The sequence below is a fragment of the Balaenoptera borealis genome, assembly GCF_965194805.1.
Source record: "Balaenoptera borealis genome assembly, chromosome: 14".
NCBI classification, from domain to species: domain Eukaryota; kingdom Metazoa; phylum Chordata; class Mammalia; order Artiodactyla; family Balaenopteridae; genus Balaenoptera; species Balaenoptera borealis.
Genome location: NC_138875.1, coordinates 88,901,838 through 88,923,224, shown reverse-complemented (window position 1 = coordinate 88,923,224; position 21,387 = coordinate 88,901,838). Strand labels below are relative to the sequence as shown.

At 42.4% G+C, this 21,387-nt stretch overlaps 1 protein-coding gene, 1 long non-coding RNA gene and 1 pseudogene across 3 annotated transcripts in view; 2 read left to right on the top strand and 1 right to left on the bottom strand.

Moving 5' to 3' along the window:
* Positions 1-11,648, bottom strand: part of LOC309610411 — a 334,801-nt gene extending 323,153 nt beyond the window's left edge. The window contains exon 1 of the long non-coding RNA XR_014233917.1: positions 11,625-11,648. This is a non-coding gene — a long non-coding RNA (uncharacterized lncRNA). The remainder of the gene's footprint in view (positions 1-11,624) is intronic.
* LOC309610394 (cytochrome c oxidase subunit 6A1, mitochondrial pseudogene) overlaps positions 1-17,223 on the top strand; it is a 571,916-nt pseudogene extending 554,693 nt beyond the window's left edge. The window contains exon 2 of the transcript XR_014249745.1: positions 11,776-17,223. The product of XR_014249745.1 is annotated as a cytochrome c oxidase subunit 6A1, mitochondrial pseudogene (transcript). The remainder of the gene's footprint in view (positions 1-11,775) is intronic.
* The window catches only part of TMEM132D (transmembrane protein 132D), a 679,902-nt gene that overhangs the window by 481,994 nt on the left and 176,521 nt on the right, over positions 1-21,387 (top strand). The gene's annotated exons all lie outside the window — the stretch shown is intronic.

The window sequence follows — 21,387 nt, the reverse complement described above, 5'->3', positions numbered from 1 at the left end:
GTCACCTAATACCAGAATCTGCTTCCTATAAGAAGCCTCCCCCTCCACTTCTGCTTACATCTCCTTGGTCAGAATGTAACCACACGGTCCTACCTGGGAATGCTGGGAAACGAAGTCTTTGGGCTAAGTGTAGAGGCTCCAAAAGAAGGCTGCATCATTGAACAACTCCAAGGGTGTGCGATATGGCAAGTCTGAACCTAAATAAAATTGAGGCTGTAGTACTGAGGAAATGGGTAGATCAGATGTTCCATAGAAATCAGCCAAGTCTTCCAGACACGCATAACCTCAAAGTCCAAAGACTGGCTTCTGACCAATTTTACTCCAAAAAGTTACATGATATCACAAAGGATTTGAGTCTGCTTCCTGGAAATTCTTTCATCCATATTCTCATCCAGGAACCAGATTCATCTTCAGGCTGATTCCCTCTTGTTAGCAAAATGCTGAAGACTATACAGATTGCACATCTTCGTTTTTCCAAACCCAGGGGGAAGAGAAATGGTTCCTCAAAGAAATATCTGTGGCTGTTAATGGGAGAGGAAAGAACTGGATGCTGGAAGGGGCACAAATGGATTCCACTGTGCCTCTTTATGTTACCCAGTAGAGGTGAACTTTCATAGATGTTGCAGATTTGCTCTGCAAAGAAGCCTGCAAACCCATTAGACAAGACTGAGAATTCTGATATCTGGCTACATAGCTTCTACAAAACCTGGTGACTTCACTATCCAAAAGTATTGTCAAGACATGAATGAAGCATTTGTTGTCTTTTTAATAAGAACTCAAGACTTTAAAATGCAGATGCAGTTCTATTTTTAGTTTTTAAAGGAACCTCCATACTGTTCTCCATAGTGGCTGTATCAATTTACATTCCCACCAAGAGTGCAAGAGGGTTCCCTTTCCTCCACACTCTCTCCAGCATTTACTGTTTGTAGATTTTTTGATGATGGGCATTCTGACCAGTGTGAGGTGATACCTCATTGTAGTTTTGATTTGCATTTCTCTAATGATTAGTGATGTTGAGCATCCTTTCATGTGTTTGTTGGCAGTCTGTATATCTTCTTTGGAGAAATGTCTATTTAGGTCTTCTGCCCATTTTTGGATTGGGATGTTTGTTTTTTTGATATTGAGCTGCATAAGCTGCTGTATATTTTGGAGATTAATCCTTTGTCAGTTGCTTCATTTGCAAATATTTTCTCCCATTCTGAGGGTTGTCTTTTTGTCTTTTTGATGGTTTCCTTTGCTGTGCAAAAGCTTTTAAGTTTCATTAGGTCCCATGTGTATATTTTTTTTTTTATTTCCATTACTCTAGGAGGTGGGTCAAAAAGGATCTTGCTGTGATTTATGCCATAGAATGTTCTTCCTATGTTTTCCTCTAAGAATTTGATAGTGTCTGGCCTTACATTTAGGTCTTTAATACATTTTCAGTTTATTTTTGTGTATGGTGTCAGGAAGTGTTCTAATTTCGTTCTTTTACATGTAGCTGTCCAGTTTCTTATTGAAGAGGCTGTCTCTTCTCCATTGTATATTCTTTCCTCCTTTATCAAAGATAAGGTGACCATATGTGTGTGAGTTTATCTCTGGGCTTTCTATCCTGTTCCATTGATCTATATTTCTGTTTTTGTTCCAGTACCATACTATCTTGATTACTGTAGCTTTGTAGTATAGTCTGAAGTCAGGGAGCCTGATTCGTCCAGCTCTGTTTTTCTTTCTCAAGATAGCTTTGGCTATTCAGGGTCTTTTGTGTTGCCATACAAATTGTGAACTTTTTTGTTCTAGTTCTGTGAAAAATACCATTGCTGGTTTGATAGGGATTGCACTGAATCTATAGATTGCTTTGGGTAGTATAGTCATTTTCACAATGTTGATTCTTCCAATCCAAGAACATGGTATATATCTCCATCTGTTTGTATCATCTTTAATTTCTTCCATCAGTGTCTTATAGTTTTCTGCATACAGGTCTTTTGTCTCCTTAGGTAGGTTTATTCCTAGGTATTTTATTCTTTTTGAAGAACCTAGGGGCAGGACAGGGATAAAGATGCAGACGTAGAGAATGGACTTGAGGCCCTGGGTAGAGGGAAGGGTAAGCTGGGACGAAGTGAGAGTGGCATTGACATACATACACTACCAAATGTAAAACAGATAACTAGTGGGAAGCAGCTTCATATAGCACAGGAAGATCAGCTCGGTGCTTTGTGACCACCTAGAGGGGTGGGATAAGGAGGGTGGGAGGGAGACGCAAGAGGGAGGGGATATGGGGATATATGTATACGTATAGCTGATTCAGTTTGTTATACAGCAGAAACTAACACAACATTGTAAAGCAATTATACTCCAATAAAGATGTTTAAAAAAATAAAAAATAAAAAAAAATGCAGATGCAGATGTCATGTAATAGAACAGCATGTGAAAAACAGCCCCAAATAAGAGAGTCTCCAGGGAACCTTATTTTCTTTCTTTTAGACCATGTTTGTCTTAGATAAGAAGCCATTCAGCATTTGCCAGTGTTGGCTGTAAAGCATATGGGAAAGCAGAGAAATCTCATTTCATACAAAACATGAAAAATCTAAATACAAACATGTTGGTAATTATGTGGCAGTCATAATGAGAAAAAAATATTAAAATTTTTGAAAAATTTTTTCAAATAGCACATTAAAGTATGTGTTTTCACAAAGTAGTGGTTGTCTCATGTGGGACTGAAATATTTTCCCAGTCTTCTTTAACTCTGGGAAGTTATCAACAAAAAACCATTATTTTCTTAACAGATGCTAAGAAAAGTGGAAATTTCAATAGATGCTGAAATTTGAGTTGGTGTAGAATTAAAGAAGACTCCTTTTTAAGTAACAATTCCACAAGTTCTTTATTAATCTTCGTGTGACGAGTGGTAAATGCAGAGTTAGAACTTTACCATGTGGGCAAATAAGAAAAAAAAAAAAAAATCTGCCTTCTCCGTTTGTATAAACCATTCTTTTCAGTTGTGTGGCTCAATTATCCCTTAAATTTAGCCTAAACAAAAGTGATTGATTTATCCTTAAACGCAATTTCTCTTTTGCTTCAAAGAGGAGGTTATGAATGCAAATGAAGAAGACATCACTTTGTACTCTTACTTTGGTGGAGGAGACTATCTTTTCCTCTTTTTCTCCCCTCCTATTCTCTCTCCCCTATTCATTTCTCTCCTCCTGTATTAGGGTTCTCCAGAGAAACAGAATCAATAGGAGTTAGGTAGATAGATAGATAGGGACATAGATATATCTATCTCTATATCTATGTATTTATATCTCTATATCTATATATATATCTAGACAGAGACAGACAGACAGATGAGAGGGGATATATATTATATAACTGTCTATTATTATTCTCCTTTTCTTAATATTATGCTATATTATACTATATTAATATTACATTACAAACTAAGAAAAGGAAGAAATTTGTCCCTTTTCTCCCTCCCGGAGATGGGACATCTCATCTCATCTTGTCCTGCTTTCAGACTGGGATTTGTACCACCAGCTCCCCTGTTTCTCAGACCGTCAGACTCCGCCTGGACTTACACTGCCAGCTCTCCTGGGCCTTTAGCTTGTGGCCAGCAGATTGTGGGATGCCTAAGCCTCTTATTATTGAATTTATCAGCTGTCAGTGTGTCATCAGTTGAGACACTTTCAGAACGCAAGAGACAGGGGGCCCACTTCAAACACGCAGACACAGCGAGCAAACTTCTCTTGCCACACCCTAAGGAGCTGAGAGGGACAGCCTCTGGGGTGGCCAGTGCAGGTGCCAGCCCTGTTTCACTGTAGTTCCTTCAGTCCTGCTAGGCTGTTGCTTGATCCTCTCCTCCACGCTCCCTTCATGCTTATCACCAAACCACTGGAGCAAAGGGATTCAGCCAGAGAAAGCAGAACAGCTGTCCTCCAACTAGCAAACGGAAGTCCTTCCTCTTGGTCAGCTCATGCCGGATGAGGCCATCACCTGCCCCTAAACAGTCACCAGATACTCTGACAAGTCTAAGGCTGGCTTCCTAAACTCATCATAGCCAAGGGAATAGTATTGACATGCTCGGTTAAGAGGGCGGGTAGCGTAAGCCTTCTCTGAAGCCACAGGCTGTAAGTAAGGATGGATATTTGAATAAAACCAGGTTTCTGATAGTAAGGAGGGAAGGAAGAACGGAAGCATGAAATTACATGAAAGTTGCCTAGAAAATTCCTGGCAGGAAAATACAGGACAAATATGATTGCATAGGGTTTTGGGTGAAAGGAGTTAATTACCTTTCCATATCACGTACAAAACAAACCTTGAAACCTCCAACAAAAACAGTGAAAAACTTCCTATAGAAAAGGTGATCGAAAAATCAAAATAATAGACATGTGAAGAAAGAACCCATCCTTCATTAGCAAAACACACCTGTGTACAGTAGGAAACAGATTACTTCCCACCTTCGGAAAATCACCAACGGCACCGTGGTCCTTACTGAAGCAAACATATTTGTCCTGCTATAACTCATCATCCACAGCTGATCTGAAATGCTTGGTGATATTAAAAGCTGAAGATTGAGCGTCAGCCAAGGTTTAAAGCCTTGAAATGTGTTTATTTATAACCTGTGAATTTCCCATCAAAAGGGATTTTAACAAACGTGAAACAGAGGAATTGGACAATCTGAAACTCAAGTCCAAACTAATTCTAAAGAATCAGCACTCTCCTTCAGAATCAGTTTAATTTCTCTATGGCCCGCCGGTGGTGAGCCTTTGGTTGATTAATTCATCTAAGGCTAGATTGTGTTTGTCTGTTTATTTCTCTGTTTGGAATGTGTTCACAAAGCTTGGTGTTCATCCCCAAGGCCATAGCAAGTGCATGTGTGTCCATTTTTCTACTAATAGAATGATCGTATGTGTCAGAGAATATCATGACTAGATCAGAAAAGATGGAAGAAGTTACTCTTTAAGCTTTTTTAATTGTAAAAACATGAGAAACATTAACAGTAACAGGAAGAAGGGACTTTTTTATGCCTTGTCTAAAAAGGCAGCTGTACCGTAAAACAGCAGAATTCCTCAGAATTACTACCTGAGGGATGTAGTACTTACAGTTCAAAGTGATTTTTTTAACAGAACTTATTTTTCTTAAACCTGTCAGCAACAAACTGTGGGGCAGGAAGCATTTAAACTGCTTGCTGTGTTTCATGCAGATCTGTTTTCCTGACAATTTTAAAATGGAAATGGAGGCTATCAGTCCTTATGAATTTGTAGTTATATCCAAGTATAATAAGATAACATATGGAAAAGCAATGGAATAATTAAGAAAAGGATTTTGCTAAGCATGTTACCGGAGATCTGAGAGTTCTATCCATAAATCTTGCCTTTCTCCATTTTGAAAATATGTGTGACTAGCCAGTTAATTCTTTTAACGAATATAAGCAGGTTAGGTATTACCTACCTCTTACTGTGTATAGCAGATTTGCCTTTTTAAAAAATAGGAAAAGTTTGAACTCATTTCCGAGATACAAGACAGGTGGCAAAGTTAACCTCCCAGTCTATGAATCCAGGTAGAGTGATGGAACCCAGGGCCCATGTCTTTCTAGAAAATTCTGTCCTTAATTTAAAGAAATGCCCTTTGTGGTAATGAAGTTGGGGAATCATAATAAGCATACAATTCCATTACTGAGAAAAGGGCTCAATCCTGCAAAAGAAAGAGACTGTCTCATTTATTGAGTATCTAGGGAGTTATTGTGTTTTGTTACCTGACTCACCAGGTAGGCTCTTTATAGAACTTCTTATTTAAGCTTCACAAGAACATGAGAGGCATCATGACCATTTTTCAGATGGGAAAACTGAGACTCATGGAAAGACAGTAAGTTACTGAAAGTCACACGGCTAGAAAGAGTCTGGTACTTGTTAACCAGCAGGGTTCAAGTGTGGAACTATGCCAGTAAGAATATGCAGAAGCATCACTTGCCCTCTGAAGAGATGCAGGACGTAAGGCACATCTATGTGCCTAAAGATGAGCAAACGTAAAACATCAGTCCCACACATGAATGGATGGTAAAGGTGTACTTCATGCAATGGTCCTGTATACATTTATCTTCAGACTGGAAGACGAAAAAGCAGGGCTATGGTATGACTAAGTGGTAGATGGATGATGTTAGGAGCTTTCTGAATGACAGGAGAAAATAAATGAGACTCCCAAGAAATAAAACCCATGTCGCTGTCACCTCTTCTCACAGTAACTTTGGCAAGTTTCTGTCTTCGTGTCTCCCTTTTCTTATCTATGAAATACTGCCGCATTGAGCCCATCCACTGAATAGAATTCTTGACATTTTGTTAGATCAGTGGTGATATGTTTCACAACAGCCTATGAATTTTCCATGTTATGATGGAATTCCCTCTACAGCACTCCCCACTAGGGAACTGTACAGGCTCTTATTGTTCTTCTCTGGGTATAGAGAATAATGCACTACCTCTTAGGGAAACCCACACCATAGACATAATAGGTAAAAGTAAAGATATGGGTAAAATATGGATATGAATATGAATGATAGAGATAATTTAGCTATAGGCGACGTATACATAAAGACAGAGAGAGACAGAGATTTGTAATGTTTAACATCTGGTGGATGGCATCTCTGCCATTTCACTACCCACTCAAGTCATCTTTGATACCCCTCTGTCCCGTATCCTTATATTCAACCCAGTACCAAGAACTTTTGATTTTACCTCCTAATTCTCAAACCCATCCTTCTCTTCCATATCCACTGCCACTACTGTAGTTCAAATTATCTTCATTTCCGGTCATAACATATGTTTCATCCACTCTTAATCCCTCTGCACTCTGCTCTCTACATTGCAGACAGTAATCTTTTAGAAATTCAGCTTTGATGATGTCACTACCTTCTGTTTGAAACATGTGAATGACATGACTTATTGCTCTGGGAAGAGACACCAAAATGCTTAACATGGCACGTGAAGCCTACTTACTGTCTGTGATCTACCCCTTGCCTACCTTTCCGGCCTCTTCTAGCATCATCGTCTTTTACAAGAGAGCTGAAAAATGTAGTTTTCCCTGCCTGAGGAGTTGGCAAATCCAGTCTTTCTCCAGTTTAAATATCTCTCAGTTCTTTCATCTGTTATCACTGTCTAACTACGCCAGGCATTCTTCCCTAAATACCCTTGGGTTTGTTCGTGTCCTTGGAGATGACAGTTTCTCTTCTTTTCAGCATTCAATTGTCCGTGAGTCTCAGTTTTGATCCCAAACTTAATTTGTAGTCCTGGAACTGAAAATAGTATTCAGGGCATGAACTGACAAAGAAGAGAATGGAGCTGGGCTTTAATATCTTATTTGGGGCCACGTATTCCCCTGAACGCCGGCCAGTTTGCCACAACCCTTCTTGGGAAGCTGCGTGGCATTGGCGACTCCCAGTTACATAGATCTCTGCTCTTTTCACATGCGGGTCCTCAGCTGTATCTTATCGATGATTGTTCTGGTTCAGGGAGGGTTTGGGGCCAGGAAGCTAACCTCGTTGGATGCAGTCCATCGTCATTCCAGCTCCTTGAAATATTTTAGGATCCTGAATCTGTGATGGAGCATTTTGATGATACATCTCAGCTTGATGTCATGTATAACTGTAATTAGCATCCTCTCAGTGTCCTCATTCAATTCATTAGGAATTCTGAACAGAACGTGGATGAGGAGAGCACCTTCTGTGGAATTCCAAAGCTTCTGAGACGAACACACGTGCCAGCTTTTTCTTCCTAACTCATGGGCTACTTTCTTGAACCCCTTTTCTCATTCCTTCTCATCTACCCACCTGTTCTGCTCCAGGGAAGTCCTTAAGAGTTCCTTTCTGCCTAATCTAATCCTTCGGTGATTGCATCCCTTCTTGTGATGTTAAATATCATCTAGTCACTGATAATTCCACAGTGTGTGTCTCTAGCCTGGAATTCTCCCCTGAACTCCAGTTTCCACAACTACTCTTGGCTGTTCAGTAGGCGTTTCACACTAGCATGTCCTAAACCAAACCCCTGATCTTCACCCTGCAAGCGTATTCCTTCTGGAAATGTCCCCATTTCAGTCAATGGTAATTCCATCGTTCCAGTTGCTCAGACCCAAACTGTGGAATCCTTCACTCTCAGACCTCACATCCAATCTCTTGGTTGGTCCTGAGAGTTCTACCTTCACAGTAAATCCAGAACCTGATCATATATCAGGCTAATACTCCGGTACAAGGCATCAGCGGACACGCCATCTATTTTACTTGATCTTCAGTTTATTGTTTTGTTCCTCAAACTGTAAGTCCATGGGGGTAGGAATTTTTGTGTGTTTTCTTACATGTTTATTCTTAGTATCTAAAACAGTTCGTAGTACACAGTAAGTGTTCAAAACTGTCTCAGATGAATAAATCATAGATGCCCCCTCATTCAGATTCGTATCACTTCTCACTGCCCACAATAACATGGCAAGATATTCTATCACTGTCTGACCAATATCCCAGATACAGCATGTCTACCATATTCTAAAAATTAATAAAAAATTTTCCCTAAACCTTTTCTTCTCATGTTTTCAGCCTGAAATCTGTTCTCAAACCAATAACCTAAGAGTTGTCCATGGTACTGACTTTTCGTACCCTACGTGCCAACCAATAACCCTGTTAGTTTTGTCTCCAAAGTATATCCTTGAGTTTGATCTCTTCTGCTATTCCCCAAGTTCAAGACACTTTAATTTCTTGTCCTAACGACGTGGTCTCCTGTCCTTTACTTTTGCCACACCCCCATTCCCACCTGATCCATTTTCCCCAGTAGCAGCTGGGAGATCTTTTCGAAACACCAGACACCTACCCATCCTTTCTGCCTAAGATCATTGCATCCAATTCCATCCACACTTACAATAAAATTCAAAGTTCTTACTAAGACTCAAAGACCCCTTCATTGTCTGGTCCCTCCCTACCTCTTTGACCTCATTTCCTAAAACCAACTCCCTTGCTGGTAAGCTTCACACTCCCATCCTTTGGTGTTCCTGAACCTTGCCCTGACCGCAGGGTGTTTGGCACTGGCTGTTCCCCTGCCTGGAGGTCTCTTCCACAAGCATGTCTCACAGCTGACTCATCACTCGTCCTGCCCTTCTGTATAAGTTTCCTTCAGTCAGCGAAGAAAGCAGTGTTGTACCCACCGCCATCAAGACATGTTTATTCCATCACATGGCTCACCTGCTTTGATTTACCTTTAATTATCGGAACTTATCCTCCTTATTTGTACGTTTCCTTGCGAGTGTTCTTCCCCATTAGATTTTAGACTTCTTGAACACAGGGAGCTTGTCCACCTTGATGGATGCAGTATCCACACACTTAGAACATTAACTGGCACATAGTAGGGGCTCAAAATACTTGTTGGATGATTAAACGATGGTGCATAGAAGATCCAACCAATTAATAACGGAGGTTATTCAGGCATGACATGTCCTTATGAAGCCATAGCATCTTCTAGGGATTGGTAGCTCTTTGTTAAAAGTACTCATGATATTTTTAACAACCTTTTCAGCACCGGTGTCTATGTTGATTTCAGGCTTACTGATCTGCAGTTTTCATAACCGACTTTCTGTCCTGTCCATTTTTGTTCATTGGGAATTATTCTGGGGCCTCTCTGTCTGTATATGGTTCCTCACAGGTTCAGTAAAAACACTACGAAGTCTGTCTGTCTGTCCCTCGGAGTGATACACCCAATTCTGGAGGCTTGCTCTCGCTTAAAAAGGCTCGGTGATGGCTTGCAAATTATTCACCCAGTGTGGGTCTAATTCCTTCTTAACCACTCTCACTTCTGCCCTGATGACCTTCAGACAATGGAATCGAAGCAGAAATGGAAATGAGGTGTTTTGGTAGCTGATATCATTTTCCAAAAGCCTTCCTTTTCCTGGATGTTTGTGCCTGGAATCTTCTTTTTGCTTGGGCAGACCCGTTTGCTTTGCCATCCTCTTGCCTATTCTGCCTTAAAGGACTTCAAGAGCCTCTGGATTGCAGCCAGATTTGGCCAGAGAGAAGCCTCTGGAAGCCCCAGCGGGAGCCCAGAGGGCAGGAGTGGAGGGAGGTGGAGCTTCTTCCCTGCTGGCTGTCTCTCTGCGCGTTCCGCGGGGCGCGGGGCGGGTCCCTCTGCCAAACATCACTGCTGCTCCCAACGGCATCCCTCCTCCCCCAAGGGTCGGCAACAGCAGGGCAGGTGCTGGCTCCAGGTCACTGATGCTTTCTCTGTGGTCCCTCTATGTCGCCACCTTCCTAAATTAACCCTCCTCCACCTGCCCTCCTGTAATCCTCCCTCAAGGAGATTGGGACTGACATATATGCACCACTACATATAAAATAGTCAACTAATGACAACCTACTGTAGAGCACAGGGAACTCTGCTCAATGTTATGTGGCAGCCTGGATGGGAGGGGAGTTTGGGGAAGAATGGATACATGTACATGTATGGCTGAGTCGCTTTGCTGTGCGCCTGAAACTATCACAACATTGTTAATCGGCTATACTCCAATAGAAAATACAAAGTTAAACAAAAAGGAAAAATAGTGGATATATGTATACGTATGACTGATTCACTTTGCTGTACAGCAAGAAACTAATGCATTGTAAAGCAACCGTACTCCAGTAAAAATTAAATTTAAAAAAAGACCCACTTCTCACCACAAGCCCCCCAGCTGTCCCTTCCCTGGCCAAACTTAGACCTTCAGGTATTTTTGGCTTTTCTTCCTCTAGCAATCATTTGCCTTTGTGAAATCAGAATTTCAGTTTTCCCCCTTGGTCAGACCTCATCTAGATTTTCTGTCCATAGAACTTCTTTTTCTTTTCTCAAAACTTTTAGAAATCTGGCTTCCTTCTGTGACCCTGCTTGGTGACAAGTGACCTTTTCCCACTGACCACTTCCAACTCAGCCAGGTGTCTCGTGGGAACGTTCCAGGTATAAAGAGTGACTCAGTTCTAGCTTTTATAGGCTGCTTTCTTAGAGTTTTCTTAGCTCTAGCTTCGCTTTTCTTTCTTTTCCCCAGGATTCCCTTTTATGTGATTTGACCGCCTCTTAACCTCCAGTGAGCTTGGAGTGCCCTGTGTTTCTTTTTCCAATAAGAGCTTCACTGAGCACATCTTAATTGTTCAGTCTGTAAGACGCCTAGTCCTCCGAATGTGCGGGGGCCAGTTAGCGAATAGGGACAATGGAGGTCAGATTTCACGGGTCCTGCACGAAGCCCAGCTCTGCCCTAGACGGTCAGGCGGGGAGTCCTTCTGAAACCAGACTGCAGGTTGGATCATCACCTACAGAGCACCTCTAACCACGTGACACCCCAATCCCAGTCCTACTTTCATCCCTAAGGACGCCACCCACGTTCATGTGTGGAGAGAGATAGAGCCAAAATTATATTAAGGAGACAAACCCCAGAGGGCTGTAAAGACAAATCTTGGAACAAAAGCTACTGAGATAATTTCGTGCCTAATTGTGGTAAAGTAATTGCTGAACTAGTAATTAAATAGGTGACTGGACAGTTTAACAACACCTATTAAACCTCTGTGTTTAACAACAGCAACATGTCACCAGCAACCATAAAAAGAACGTTAAGACTCAACTTTCACAGAGAACCAGAGGGAACGTAGGGACCCAGGTGGAGTTCACTCCTTTTTTTTTTTTTAATTTATTTTTTATTTTTGGCTGTGTTGGGTCTTCATTGTGGTGCGCGGGCTTCTCATTGCGGTGGCTTCTCTTGTTGCGGAGCACGGGCTCTAGGCACGCGGGCTTCAGTAGTTGTGGCACTCGGGCTCAGTAGTTGTGGTGCACGGGCTTAGTTGCTCCGCGGCATGTGGGATCTTCCCAGACCAGGGCCCGAACCTGTGCCTCCTGCATTGGCAGGCGGATTCTTAACCACTGCGCCACCAGGGAAGCCCTGAAGTTCACTCTGTAGAGAAGATAATGATGATGGATTTTGCTCTTGACAGCCATACTACATAGCTGGCTTCTGAGTGTGTTTGTTCAGGAGGTTACACAGGTGACATAAAGAGAGGAAGGATCGACCTCCCTCCAATGAATGAGTAAACTGAGGCTCATAAGAGCATCCCGTGTATCCTAAAGACTAACTCTTTGGCTCTCCTCTTACATAAGCTACTTACCCTTACTTACTTTTCCTTACAAATTTTGACCCAAAGCTACAGTTACCTACTTCCTTTCCAGCAACTACCTACTTCCCTTATAATACCTCTAAGAATGTCATTTAGATTAACATCTAAAATGGAGAATTAATCAATATCCACCTAGAGTCTGCTATTGACCCCGTCCTGGCAGGTAGAGACCACTTACGTAGGACATTCTCATTCCATCGAATATTCTCTGCGCACGTGTAGCTGGGAATGGCCCAGAAAGAATGGCTAAATTATGACTGCCCTTTCTTTTCCTAAACTCTAGTTAATAAATCCATCTAAGTGGCATGGGCTGTTTATCGTGTTTTATTATTCATTTCAGAATTAACTAAGTGGCATTCTGCTCTTTCTGGAGAATTATTTTATTTTGCAGCTGCAATCAATTTATGATTTCTAAACAGGCAAGGGGTCATTGATTATTTTCAAGGGAAACGATAGTCAGCAAGCCGTGCTTGTATTTTGATATGTTGGCCAAAGTGGGTTTTATGACAGAGAGAAAATGGAAGGGAATTAATTAGTGAATCATCCTTTCACGGATGTTTTACAAATTATTTACATACTGTACCATGAAATCAAATTATATTCCTTTTTCATAAAGAATCCTTTGTGGAGTTTTCCTCATTCGTTCAATCATGCATATATTCTACAAATATGTATGTCTCTGTGTGTGCACATGTCTTGAATGTATTAGGTAAAGTGTAAGGTTTGGTAAATAAAGCAGACATAAATCCCACTCCCATGATGTTAGTGGTAAAGATGTAGGAAACAGATAATGAACAGGTAAATAAATAAATAAGTGAACATTGCACATATCAGACAACATGCTATAAAATATCAAACAGAATATAGTGATGGAGAATTAAGCATTGGAGAAGGGGGACAGTTAGTTTGGAAAATTAGAGAAGGTCAGCCTTAAGGAGGTGGTGTTTAAACTGAGCCTTGCGGGATAAAGACATGTCAGTCCTACACAGTGCAGGAGATGTGGGCGCTGCAGACAGAAGGAACCTTCTACAGGTGGGTTCTAAGGCAAAAAACAGCTCAAAGTGGCCAGAAGGCAAAGAGTCAAAGAAAAGTGTCTCAAGATGAGCTTGAAGCGGGAATCTGGATTTTATTCCAAGTGCAACGGTTAGAATTTGGGGGGAGTGTCAATTAGAAAATTTTAAAATATATATTTTATGGATTTTAAATACATTGTGAGTGGAGATTGTATTGGAGGAGAGCAGCGAGGCAGGCAGCAGGAGAATTTGCGGACTACTTTACTGCATCCCGCAGGGAAACGATGGAAGAGGGAGGGGCAGCGAGAAGGGGGCGGAGTCAAGTTACCTGAGGTTACAGTGAGTCCCCTACGTGCGAACCTTCAAGTTGCGAACTTTCAAAGATGCGAATGTGCGTGCGCGTGTCCAATCAGGTAAGTTAGTTCACGTGTCTGGCGTACATTGTCATGTGCGTGCATCCTCTGCAAGTGGTTGTGCTTTTGTGTACTTTCCTGTACGGTACTGTATAGAGTACAGTAGTACAGTACCTTTATTTCAAGCCCAGGGTGTCGGGAAGCAAGCGTAAAAGCAGCGGTGATGGAGCTGGTACTACTGTCCTTTTCGAGGTACTGTACTGTAAGATTAAAAATGTTTTATTTATTTTTTGTTTGCTTGTTTTCTATGTATTATTTGTGTGAAATGTATTATAAACCTATTACAGTACAGTACTATATAGCCGACTGTGTTAGTTGGGCACCTAAGCTGACTTTGTTGGACTTAAGAACAAATAGGACTTAAGAACGCGATCTCGGAACGGAACTCATTCGTATGTAGGGGACTAACCGTATAATAACGAGAAAGAGCTGTTGAGCCTTGCTGGTGGATGGTCATGTGGGCATCGAGAGAAAGAAGAGGATCCTGATAAGTCTGTGTCTGATTTCAAATAAATGGAAATAAGGAGGTGTTTGCTACAAACCGGAGAGGTGAAGAAGGGGATGGCATGATTTCAAGGAGAAATCAAAAAAAGTTTAGTTTTCGATATGTAAATTTGGGGATGCTTGGGAAATAGGAAGGAGAGTTAAGGTTATGACCTTCATATAAATCAGATGTTCACTGCCGAAAAGAATCTCTAGGCTTGAGTTACCAACTAAGCACAACATTGAAGCTTAAGCTGTGGTATTTCCACTGGTGTTTTTGGTTTTGGGTTTTTTTAAAAATAGCAGTAATAATAATAACAAGGGAGTCATTAGCTGAATGCCCACTCTGTTAGGTGCACAATAGGTGCATTATAGTTGCTGTCATTTATAAAAATTATATCCTTTCCATGGTGTTTTTGAGTTTCTCTCTACTTCTAGAAACTCTAAAATCTTTCTGCATTAATATACACTACCATTTTCAAACTAGTAGCACTAATTTTAAAGCAAGTTTAAATAGTACCTCTATGAATGTCACGCGTTGCATTTGGAATTGCTAAATTTGCTTAGGGAAAAAAATCCAGGGTAGTCTTTGCCCGCTATCCTGTGTTGCTTCTTTATTTCAAATCTTGAAATATTTGAAGAAGAAGCCTGGGTTAAAGGCTCAACAAATCCCCCCAAACTATCTGTTTCCAGATTTACCTGTTGTTCATAAGCTGACCCTTAGGACTGCTTGTATTCCTACCTTTTCCTTGGCCTGTAGGATGCTGATGGCCACGTTTGCATCCCGCCTGTAGCAACTGGACGCAAAGATGGTGGTGGTCTGGACTGATATGCACTGCCCTGACCCTGGATTTCTCATTATCACCCTCATTGTTCTCTGCACCATGATTTCCTCAAGTCAGCATGTCCCAAACAAATGATCCATGGGACACTGGTGCTCTGAGTAGTATTGATTTTGTATTTTAAAAAATGCTTTGCCAGGGATGTGAAATGCTGGGCTAACCAAAGTTAGCAGGATTCTCCACGGTAGGACCACCCAGAACTGTAAATAACGATCCTTTTCTGCATGAGGGGAATTAAGATTCTCTTCACCATGGAATCCTATTTGCCAGTGGATTTTCCCCAAGTCACAATGACCATCACCTGTAATTGTTGCATGGAGTGCAGTTTGGGGTCTCTTACTTGACCTGTTAAATATATTTCCAATTCCTTCTTTGGAAAGAGATGAAACATAAGTAAACAAATTGAAAATGTAAAGGCGGGTGAATTACGGAAGGCTTGGTATGCTGACATTGGTTTTCAGACCTCTTTTCAGCTATGGAACTTCTCTACTGGGTCTCCCTGAAGAAGTTCTTTGATTTCTTTTTAATCTCTTTATCTGCTCAGGGGACAGTATTATCAAACTCTTGATTTTGCGTGGATGTTGTGAAAAGAGGCAGGACTGCATCACTTAGATGTGCTTTTTAGCTTTTGGTATCCAAGGTGTTATATAAATCCCAGGCCTTGTTTGTACTGTGGTTATAATAAGCAGTGTAACTTTTCTACTGGGTAACCCTGAGATAACATTGTCAGAGAAAAAGAAATGGCTGAACAGAACCACTTCCACGAGTTAAACCCATTCCCTGACAGCTGGCTGGTGGGTGAGTTGCTGAATTCTGAGATTTGAAGTGGCATTTACAGAAGACCTTATTTTGAGAAGGCACCACAGAAAATTATAACAAGTGTTATTTAACAGCTCTAATTATGATTTTTTCCCCTCTCTCTCTCTGCTTGTATCTACAATTTGATCCAAATTAATATTTATTTATACTAATAATAGCCAAGCCAGATGGATTGCTCACTATGTAGCAAGCAGTGCTCACAAGGGCTTTGCATGAACTAACCCATTTAATCTTCATGATAACCTAGGGGGTGGGTGCTATTATTGTCCTCATTTTAACGATGGTGAGACTGAGGTTAAGAGAGGTTAAGAAACTGACCAAACTCTAACTCAGACAGTGTAGCTCCAAAGCTCACACTCCTATCATGCTGTCTTTCATCAGCTTTGCAATACATCGCATAACTCTCTGTCCTCAGACATGCATTCCTGCCCAATTCCTTTACCTTGACTTTGTAACTAACACAGAACTCAGTGTCCTACTCTTTGGGGGCCCTTGGCCAAGCCTCAGGAAGACAGTGACACTTGGACTCCGTGAAACTCAAATCAAGCTTCCACTTCCCAAATATCAGCGATGCGTGTAGGCGTCAGCTGACGTTGACGAGCAGCTCAGACTTAGAGCAATATTGCTTTAGTTTCTGGTAATCTCTATGAAGCCATGCTTTCTCCAACTTTCTGGAGCACGTGTGAGTTTCTTGTTCAGATGCCTTTGATCATTTTTGAATTCAATGCAGTATTTAGAGAGCTGTTAATGTAAGCTCGCACTGTGCTTCCTATTTGGGGTACAGTGCTGAATTGGGCTGATAAGGTCTCTCCTGTCAGTTAAATTCCTTTCTAAGGAAGAAACTGGCACTGCCCAAGTGATACCAAAATACGAACAGTTTAGAACAGTTTAGATCATGGTGGGTCCACGTCGTGTGGGTGTGGAAGGTGCGGGCTTCTTTATAAGCAAAGTTAGCCTTTAAGAGACCTGGGTATCAAGAAGGGCTAGCAGTGTGACGATCTGGGGTCCCAGGGCACCAGACAAAGAGAACAGCAAGTTCTAACAACAAATGAGAAGACCCAGGTAGGCGGTGATCCCGGTTGAAAATGGTGGCAGCAGCTGGATCCCGGGTATCTGGGCCGCTAGGTCGTGCCCGGCTGCAGCTGAGTCGGCCTATGTCGAGTGGTGCCCACAGCGAGCAGGGCTCAGCTCGCGTATGGAAGGCCCTCACCTGCCTCGTGGCGCTCCCCAGGGTGGGAGTGAGCATGCTGGACGTCTTCCTGAAGTCGCGCCCCGGAGAGGAGGGCAGACGGGAGTCGGTCGACTACCCCCATCTCCGCATCAGGTCCAAGCCCTTTCCCTGGGAAGATGGTAACCATACCCTTGTCCAGAACCCTCATGTGAATCTGCTTCCAACTGGCTGTGAAGATGAATAAAGAGAACCTGGGCCACGACAGTGGGGACCACAGCACTAGTTTGGGCCATTACTCTGCACACATGGACCAGAAAAGTTAGGGGACCTTAAACTCACCTTCTTGTGTCTGGTGATGACCATTATACTGATTTTCCATCCCCTATACTTGATGACCATTATACTGATCTTCCGTCTCTTTGCTAAAGGGGACCTTAAGCTCACCTTCTTGTATCTAGTGATGACCATTATACTTGATGACCATTACACTGATTTTCCATCCCTTATACTTGATGACCATTATACTTGATGACCATTATACTGATCTTCCGTCCCTTTGCTAAAGGGGACCTTAAGCTCACCTTCTTGTATCCAGTGATGACCATTATACTTGATGACCATTATACTGATCTCCATCCCTTTGCTTATGGCAGGAGATGGCTTAAATAAATAACTTACTCATGAGCTGAAAAAAAACAAAAAAAGACCCAGGTATGCTTGGGACACGAGGTCAGAGTGGGGGACTGTTACAAGATGACATGAGAGAGGTTGGCAGGGCCTTGGAGAAGATGGGGTCTTTTAGGGCATGATCTGGAATTTGAATTTTGTTGTAAGTGCAGAGTTGAAAGGTAGGGAGTTTACACTTTAAAGGATCACCCCGGCCAGTGTGTGAAAACCAGAGGGGATGTACTGAGCCAAGGGCACTGCTTCGAGGCTCTGAGCATCCAGTGATGTTGGAGGTGGGCTGCAGTGAGACAGTGCAGATGAAGAATCGGGTGGAAACATTGATGCTCGGAGCTTGGGGGTGGATTCAATATATGGGGATGGAATTAAGAGTAAGAACTTGTAAGTGGAGTAGAATACATTGGGTTTTACTTTTTGGTTCTTCCTCCATCAAAGCAGATGTAGAAGTGAGGGGATCACCATCAGTGAGGGAAAACAAACCAGATATGAACAGGCTGTGGTGGATTACACTGGGACCCCAGCTCTCCGTCCCGTATTTTATAGCTGCGTCCCTGCCTGCTGGTGGATGGAGTTCACTTCCTTTCCCGTTAACTTTGAACTTAGCCACGCGACTTGCTTTGGCCAAGGCGATATTGGCGGATGTGAGCGGAGCAGGTGCTGGAGATGTGCTTACGTGGCCGGGTCTGCCCTCTTGTACTTCTGGCATCGTTATGAGAAAAACACGCCGCGTAGTCAGGCGGCCCCAGAAGAATGAGAGACGTGTGGAGCAGACCTGAACCCCATGTGGAGCCTGGAGCCAGGTTCTGTGGACCTTCTGAGCCCAGCTGACCCGCAGCCTGAAGCAGAGCATCACCAGCTGATGCACGGATCGGGGATGCTGAGAATAAATGCTCCGTGTGGTACGCCGCTGGCTAACTGAGGCAGAGCCCTTCGGAGGCACCAGCCCAGCCGTAGGAAGTGTGGCAGACAAGCCTTATGAATATGGATAAGCCCCGTTTTGACTCTTCATAAGCAAAGTCTTTGGAGCCTGGGAATCTGCTAGGATTCACAGTAGCTACAGTGTATGTCCTTAAGATAAATGCTGTAGATAGAAGAAAAGAAAAGAAAAGAGAAAAAGAGGAAAAAAAGTTGATAGCTCTCCAGGCCTTTTGGTGCTGTGAAGGTCTTTAACAATGCACCTGCGAACTTACGGTTACCAGAGGGGAAGGGTCGGGGGGAGGGATAGACTGGGAGTTTGGGATTGACATATACACACTGCTATGTTTAAAATACACAACCAACAAGGACCTCCTGTATAGCACAGGGAACGCTGCTCAATATTCTGTAATAACCTAAATGGGAAAAGAATTTGAAAAAGAATTGGTACCAAGTATATGTATAACTGAATCACTTTGCTGTACACCCGAAACTAACACAGCATTGTTAATCTACTATACTCCAGTATAAAATAAAAATTAAACAAACAAACAACAACAAAAAACAATGCACCTGCCTAAAATATTCTGTTCCCTCCCAGAGACATCATCATTTGGGACAATAGAATATGGTGCTTAAAAGGCAGAGCCCGGAAATTAGACAAGGCTGAGAGTGAATTCTGTATCTGCCACCTATTTGCTCTTGGTGTTGGGTATTTCATTTAATCTCCCTAAACCTCAGTTTCCTCGTTTGTTAAATGAGGCAGTGATACCCACCCACTCAGCTTGGGGAGGAGGGTAGATGTGATTAAATAATACATAAAAGTCCTAGAACAGTGCCTAATGCAACAGAAGTGCTTTGGTTCCCAATCTGAAAAATAAGAAGAATGTCTATGCTTTGGAAGCAAGTTTGATGAGGAGGTAAATTACCATGGACACTTCAGTCTCCTGTATGAGTCTCTTTTCTTTAAACATCTCCCAAAAGGTCTTTGCTCAACATTTACTGAATAAAAGTTAAGAGATAGAGAAAGAGAGTGGGACAATGTCGTGAGCCCTCACCCCGGCCCCGAGCTCTGTAGTGGGATGTGCCCTATACAAACACCCAGAAGAGGATCCAGATATTTATAATACAGGGACCTGAGAAACCAGACTCTGGAAAAAAATCAAGCATTAGGAAGAAGCTTGAATAAATGACACAGCCAAACCCAGGGCTTGCTCCAATGGGACAGTCCTTTCTAGAATGAGAGTTTGTGCTTTGATTTCAATCATCCGCTTTCAAGACTGTGTGGGATAAATAATGGCCCCAAGATGTCCACATCCTTAATTCTGGAACCTGGGAATGTTAACTTACATGGCTAAAGGGGCTTTGCAGATGTGGTTAAGGGTGTGACACGAGCAGGTTGCCTTCGTCATCCGTATGGATGTGATTACAAAAGTCCTGATAAAGGAGAGAAGCAGAGAATTGGCTACAGTAGGACACGCACGTGAGGATTTTTCAGAGGAGGCTGGAGGGAAGCAACAGATTGGAGTGATGTTGGAAGGGGCCACAAGCCATGGAATGCTGGCCGCCTCTGGATATGTATATGTTTTTTAAATTTATTTATTTAATTTTGGCTGCGTTGGGTCTTAGTTGCGGCACGTGGGATCTTTTGTTGCAGCATGCGGGCTTCTCTCTAGTTGTGGCACGAGGGCTTTTTTTTTTCCTCTAGTTGTGGCTCACGGGTTCCAGAGCGCGTGGGCTCAGTAGTTGTGGCGCACGGGCTTAGTTGCCCCGCGGCATGTGGGATCTTAGTTCCCCAACCAGGGATGGAACCCACGTCCCCTGTATTGGAAGGCAGGTTCTTAACCACTGGACCACCGGGGAAGTCCCAACCTCTGGATATTTGGAAAGGCAAGGGGACAGATTCTCCCCTGAAGCTTCCAGAAGGAACATGCCCTGTGGACACCTTGCTTTTATACTTCTGACCTGCAGAAGTGAAAGAGAATCCGTTTGCATTGTTCTGGGTCACCAGGCTTGTGGTCATGTGTTGACAGCAGCAACAGGAAACTAACACAAGGTCCTTAACAGGTACTTGTATGTGTGTGAGCTCTTAAGTTGGGCAGGTGCCCAGTGGTCACCTGTAAACCAGTTCTTCCATCCCTAGCCCTGGCTACCAGACAACATCGAATGTCTTTTTACTTGAACGGGTCAATGACATTCCCGTTTCTGTGACTCTCGGAATTCTCTCCTTTTACAGGATAGCTATCTGGCAAGGTGCCTTTTGCTCTGTGGGTTAATAGCGTCTCTGAGCATTGATTGACCAAAGGGAGTATTGCATTCACACCACACACTCCTGCATCTTTATTAAGTAGCTGCTCAAGTATTCACCATCGCCTCTAAGATTAGTTGGCTTCCCTGTGCATTTTGAAAGGCCCATTAAAACAGTCATTGTTCTATGAATCTTCTTTGTGCCCAAACTCCAAATGTGCAGAGACTCGCCAAAAAAAAAAAAAGTGTGAGGTTTTATTTTTTTCTTCATTTTTGCACCTTTTTTGGTCAACTTTTAAAGCACTCAAGTTATCTTTGTGTTTGACTCATTTCAGATTTTGAAAGCACAGGGAAAGGGCTTGAGGTTTGATGCTTGCCTATGAAAATGATGAAGCGCGACTGGGTAGCAGTCAGGCCGGGAGGGTTCATTGAAGAAACTGGTTTAACTTTACAGCACAAAAGGTTCATAGACGTGATAGCTTCCTCTTCTTTAGCACCACTATGAGAACATCCTGAAGGACATCTGAGAAAGATGTAGTGTACGCTTCCCTCTTGTCTCTGCAGTGAATTAAATTTAGTGCGAATGAAGATGTGAAAATGATATCTGATTATTAATAGTGTCTGCAGGTTCCAAGAGTTTTTTAAAAATGTCAATTGTTCATTAAAAATGTCCAGT